The sequence below is a fragment of the Alexandromys fortis genome, unplaced genomic scaffold (genome assembly GCF_014885135.2).
Source record: "Alexandromys fortis isolate MF-2015 unplaced genomic scaffold, M_Fortis_MF-2015_v1.1 scaffold_74, whole genome shotgun sequence".
NCBI classification, from domain to species: Eukaryota; Metazoa; Chordata; class Mammalia; order Rodentia; family Cricetidae; genus Alexandromys; species Alexandromys fortis.
The window spans coordinates 6,148,040-6,154,600 of NW_026068008.1; positions in this window are offsets into that span (position 1 = coordinate 6,148,040).

The following is a 6,561-nucleotide window of genomic DNA, read 5'->3' on the forward strand; positions in this document are numbered from 1 at the left end:
ATTTATTTATTTATTAAAGATTTCTGTCTCTTCCCTACTTCCCTTCCCCCCTTCCCCCTCCCCCTCCCTCCCCAGTCCAAAGAGCAGTCAGGTTTCCCTGCTCTGTGGGAAGTCCAATACCACCCCCCCCCCATCCAGGTCTAGAAAGGTGAGGATCCCAACAGACTAGGTTCTCACAAGGCCAGTACATGCAGTAGAATCAAAACCCAGTGCCATTGTCCTTGGCTTCTCAGTCAGCCCTCCATGTCAGCCACGTTCAGAGAGTTCTGTTTGATCACATGCTCCATCAGTCGCAGTCCAGCTGGCCTTGGTGAGTTCCCATTAGATCAGTCACACCATCGCAGTGGGTGGGTGCACCTCTTGCAGCCCTGACTTCCTTGCTCATGGTCTCTCTCTCCTTCTGCTCCTCATTTGGACCTTGGGAGCTCAGTCCAGTGCTTCAATTTGGGTCTGTAGTCAATTATTCGAAAGGAATTGATTTTGTATTTGGCAAGTTCCAAGGGAGCAATGGTGACTTAATGCTGTGTAGAAATCACTTGCAACAAATAAACACAGACATGGAGGATCCAATAGCCCTCAATTTGTGCTGGGTGTTATTTTCTAGAACAAAGCTCACCTCTGCAATATTTCTTTTTATTAATTGATTTTTATTGAGCTCTACATTTTTCTCTGCTCTGCTTCCTGCCTCTCACCTTCCCTTCAACCCTCTCCCAAAGTCCCCACAGTCTCAATTTACTCAGGGGATCTTGTCTTTTTCTACTTGCCATGTAGATTAGATCTATATAAGTCTCTCTTACTATCCTTATTGTTGTCTAAGTTCTCTGGGATTACTCTGGGAAACAAAGAAAAGGCTGGTTTTCTTTGTTTATGTTTAAAAACAACTTATGTGTGAGTAAATGTGATAACTGTCTTTCTGTGTCTGGGTACCTCACTCAAAGTGATGTTTCATAGCTCCATCTATTTTCCTGCAAAATTCAAGATGTCAGATATATATTTTTTGGTTTGTTTTTTTGTTTTTGTTCTTTTTCCATGTAGTACTCCATTGTGTAAATGTACCACATTTTCTTCATCCATTCTTCAGTTGAGGAGCATTAAGGTTGTTTCCAGGTTTTGGCTATTACAAACAATGCTTCTATGAACATAGTTGAACATGTGTCCTTGTGACACGATTGAGCCTCCTTTGGAGATATACCCAAAAGTGGTATTACTAGGTCTTGAGGAGGGTCATTTCCTAATTTTCTGAGAAATCTTCACACTGAAATCCAAAGGGGCTGTATCAGCTTGCGTTCCCACCAGCAATGCATAAGTGTTCTCTTTTCCCCACAAACTCTCCAGCATAAGTTGTCATCTGTGTTTTTGATCTTGGCCATTCTTACTGGTGTAAGATGAAATCTCAGATTTGTTTTGATTTGCATTTTTCTGATATGATTTCTCTGATATGATGTTGAACATGTCGTTATGTGTCTTTCAGCCATTTTAGATTCCTCTGTTGAGAGTTCTTTGTTTAGGTCTGTACTCCATTTTTTTATTGGACTATTTGTTCTTTTGGTGACCAGTTTCTTGATTTCTTTGCATATTTTGGAGATCAGACCTCTGTCTGGTGTGGGGTTAGTAAAGATCTTTTCCTATTTTGTAGGCTGTCATTTTGTCTTGTTGACCATGTCCTTTGCTTTACAGAACTTTTCAGTTTCAGGAGGTCCCATTTATTAATTGTTTCTCTCAGTGTCTGTGCTGCTGGGATTATATTTAGGAAATAGTCTCCTGTGCCTATGCGTTCAAGTGTACTTCCCACTTTCTCTTCTATAAGTTTCAATGTGACTGGATTTATGTTGAGGTCTTTGATCCATTTGGACTTGAGTTTTGTGCATGGTGATAGATATGGATCTATTTTCATTCTTCTACATGTTGATATCCAGGTATGCCAGCATCATTTGTTAAATATGCTTTTTTAATTTCCATTTGATATTTTTTGTTTCTTTGTCAAAAATCAGGTGTTCCAAGGTGTGTGGTTTAATATTTGGGTCTTCCATTTGGGTCCATTGGTCTTCCAGTCTGTTTTTATGCCAATACCAGACTGTTTTCAGTACTATAGTTCTGTAGTAGAGTTTAAAGTCAAGGAATGTGATGACTCCAGAAGTTCTTTTATTGTACTGGATTGTTTTGGTATCCTGGTTCTTATGCTTTTCCATATGAAGTTGAGTACCATTCTTTGGAGGATATAAAGAATTCTGCTGGGATTTTGATGGGGTTTGCATTGAATCTCTAGATTGCTTTTGGTAAGATTGCCGTTTTTACTATGTTAATTCTGCGTACCCAAGAGCATGAAGATCTTTTCACTTTCTGGTGTCTTCTCCAATTTCTTTCTTCAAAGATTTAAAGTTCTTGTCAATACTTCCAACTGTTTGGCTAGAGTTACTCCAAAATATTTTTTGCCATTTGTGGCTATTGGGAAGGGTGTTGTTTCTCTGAAATATTTTCCAGCCCTTTTATCATTTGTGTACAGAAAGGCTACTATTTTTTACTTTTTTTTTTTTTTTAGTTTACCTGCAATATTTCAAAAAAAAAAAGCAGAGTATATCACTCTTGGGAATACATCTATTTTTAGCTACAGAAAAAAACTTAAGCGAAATTACTGCTGAGGTCAGAATTGCTTATACTTGAAGATGGAATTTTACTCTAATGAGCTTCAATAGACTTCTTATTCAATGCCCAATATGTGGAAAATACATCATTCAGAGATATGCTATTTTAGAAAGGCATTTAATTTTGCCTTTGTTTATATTACAATTATTTCATGTGGCTCAGGCATACTCATAGTTTACTCTCTCTTTGAAAAGTAATGGACATGTTCAAATTTGAAACAGAAACAAATAGTCCATATAAACTGAAGATATATTTATCAACATTTTATGTACAATATATATGTATATATTTAAATACCTTATGCCTGGAAAATCTGTGTTTGGTTTAAATTGAAAAGCAAACAATTGATAATTATGTGTAAATGAGGCTTTTATTCAATATAACTAACCTTTTATTCAGTACAACATTTTCATTACAAATCAGCAAGTACTCTAAAATTACAAACCATTAAGGTAGAAAGTGATCAGAACATTTCTTGCATGCATGCCATAAGAAAATATACTTATCCTGATTGTATCAACATAATTACTTTTTCTGTACATTTACAACAGACACAAAATTTTTAGTATTCAAATATAAACCTTTAGTTTATAAATTTCATAGACATTAAGAATTATAGGTTAATAGTCATCCATGTTTATCATACTTATAGTTAGACTAATCAGGATCTTTAGATGCATAGAGGTTATATTCTGCATAGTTTTTTGAAGTTTGAAGTGGTAAACTTATACCACTTCAAAAAACTGTAAAATTTTGTATTAAATAACTTAGGGTTCTGTTGATGTAAGACATGATTGCTCCTATCAGCATCAATCTAGTCCTGAGAGAATGTTGAGCACCAAAGACATTCCACTTGAGGCTTATTTTCTTCTTGGCAAAACTAGCCATTGGGCAAACAACTACCCCAGCCTCAAACAGTGAGAAATGCACGGTGTCAAGACTGGACAAACAGGATACAAGACAAAAGACTGTCAAACCTTTCCAAGAGAGGGTTAGATGGTTTTGAAATTTCCCTTCCTCTAAAAATAAACTCTCAGTTATTTTAGGTATTAGCCAAAGTTGATTTCTCAGTTACAAATGAGACTTTGGGTGATTGCTCAGGTAGCTAATTATAGCTGACATTTATTGCACCTTTTTGAAGTTGCTTGATGCTCTACCTGTTTACTCAAGTTATATTTTTTCTCTTCTCCGGTCTCCAGTGGGGTTAAAGACTAGATAGTAATAGTCACTTCCTCCCATTACTTAGTCAAGCTATTTCTAATACAAGATTTAGATTCCTTAAAAGAAGGTAACTATTAGAATATTTAGCATATGTTTCTGCTTGATATTGTTTATGCTGGTTGTAATTCTCATTTTTATACTTGATATTTGTTCTTATTGTATATAGATTTGTGTTAGGCTTAGAATTCTTTTATTTTAGACAAAAGGGGGAGTTTCTGTGGGAACTCCTTCAGCCAATATTCCTTAAGATATTGTCCCACTTTGGACACGATCAAATGTACTATATATACAGATATAAAAATATTCATGGCACCTTGACTGCTGGATTCAGTTCCAGTTCCCCTCTCATGCAGAGGACTGTTGATCTGTGAGTCTACCATTAAATAAAGTAACCTTTATTATATTCCATTCTGAGCTATTGTTGGACTATTTTATTATAATCATTAACACACATATGCATATTCACATATATCTATTAGAATTATACTTCATTTTACTTAATTTTAATTACAGTGTGCCTGCATAAACAAGTTTCTTTTCTAAATGGAAAGGTTTTTGTTTCAGACCTAATGTTCCACACTGGTCACATTTGGTAGACTTTCCCACATCAGGGAACAATCATTATTTAAGCCCTAATGTGCCTCACTGGTCACATTAGGGAGCAGCTTCTCATTGTACTGAAGCTCTTGAATAACTAAAAAATAATATGACAGTGCAAAAATAGTAGCATGAATCCTCTGATATATGTTTTGATGCTTGAAGAATTAAGCCATTATATTGCCATAAATACATATATACATACATACATGTTTACATACACTTATATCCATAATTAAATATATGCATGTGCTTTTTGATAATCCTCTTGAAATATATATTTTATACACATCTAAAATCACTTAATAGCAATCTGAATAGCAAAATTAGAAAAACCATAGGCATAAATGAACTGGATAGATCAGTTCTAGAGTTCTTAGTTGACTTGTGAATGACAAAAACAAGAATAAACAATAGTCTAACCCAGCTGAGACCTGTAACCTAAAGTATGATCTGCCTGGTAAGACATCCACTATGGTATGGTAGTGACACTTTTATCTTTAGTGTAGTCAGCATCTGTGTAATGATCATATTAGTCAGTAAGCTGACATGGATAGGGAAACTCCATAAGGCCCATTCATTCCCTAGGTAAAAGCTTCAGATAATCAACATCTGCTCAGGAAGGGAGGAATCAGATCAGTGTTCCCTGGTTATGGCCCCTCTGAAATAGTTGTCCAATGCCAAACACATACACATAAGAGAGACTTTAAATAAACTTAGGACCTTTGTGTGTGTGTGTGTGTGTGTGTGTGTGTGTGTGTGTGTGTGTGGCAATAATATTTAAGGAAGAGGCTATGATATTGAAAGTGAATGAGAAGATAAATACTAAAATAATTGGAGAAGAGAAGTGAAGGGGTAGAAATTATGACAAGACAGTGATGAATTATAAATTTCAAACAAGTTAAAAAAGAAAAGATAGAAACCCAATTTTGTCTGGAGGGTAATAGTATTGTATTTCAGGTTATTTAATCACTTTATGGTCATTTGGATAAGTGCATAGAACCCAATCCCATTGCATATCACTTACTTTAATAAAATTAGTCGTTTCAGGTAAGCATATAGGGATATAACTATTTTTCTTGCTCTCTACATTTGTTGATTGAATCATGGGCTGAACTTCAATATTGTATTATAATAAACATTGATTCTACTCTTTTACTTTTTACATTGAGTTATATTTTTATGCAATAAAATGTGGTTTTTAAATTTTTCCACTTAATATTCTTTTCTGTTTCTCTAAGGCCACAAAATTATAAACTAATAAAGTGTATATATTATTTTCACCACCCAGAAAAGTCTTGTATATTTTCTTTCAGTCAGTTCTTACACAGATCTGACCCAAGACAGCACTGCTTTATGATCCTGGCCTTGCAAAGTAGTTCTGGCTTTTTTTTAGGAGTCAAAATGGAAATTGACAAGATAAACTATAGTTTCTATCATTTTGTCTACCCAGTGTAATAATTTGGAAATTAACTCATGCTATTGTCCTATATGAATAGTTCATTCTTTTATGTTGGTATTTCTTAAGCACACTAGCATACATATTTATCTAAATCTCATTTTATTATTAGTTTTTTTGTATGAATTAATATGAATAAAGCTATAATCATTTTGGAATATTCAATTTCTCAAAGAAAATATGTAAAATTGAATAGGTGAATCACTAACTGATAAATGATTAACATTTTAAACAAATCTCCATAAAGTTCTCCAATATATTTTATTACTTTTTTGTCCTACAAATAATACCTTGCTATTCTAGCTGTTTCAAATCTCAGTCAAAACTTGATAATGGCAGCTTTTGTAGACCTCTCTAGAGTGCATGGAAGTGTCACACCTTCAACTCTATATCTCACTGATGCCTATTGTATTTCTCACAGACTTAAGAGTTCATTAGACTATAATAATAATGTGAAAACCTTCCAACATTTGAAAAATAGATTTTATAATAATCCTGCTCCATATAGCAAAATTTCAATAAAATTTTCTTACTAATACATACATTCCCAAAGAATTTACAAAGTTGCAGTCACAATGATCATTTTAAAGAATAGACCTACTATGTAAAAGGAAATATTAAACTATTTATATTATTTAATA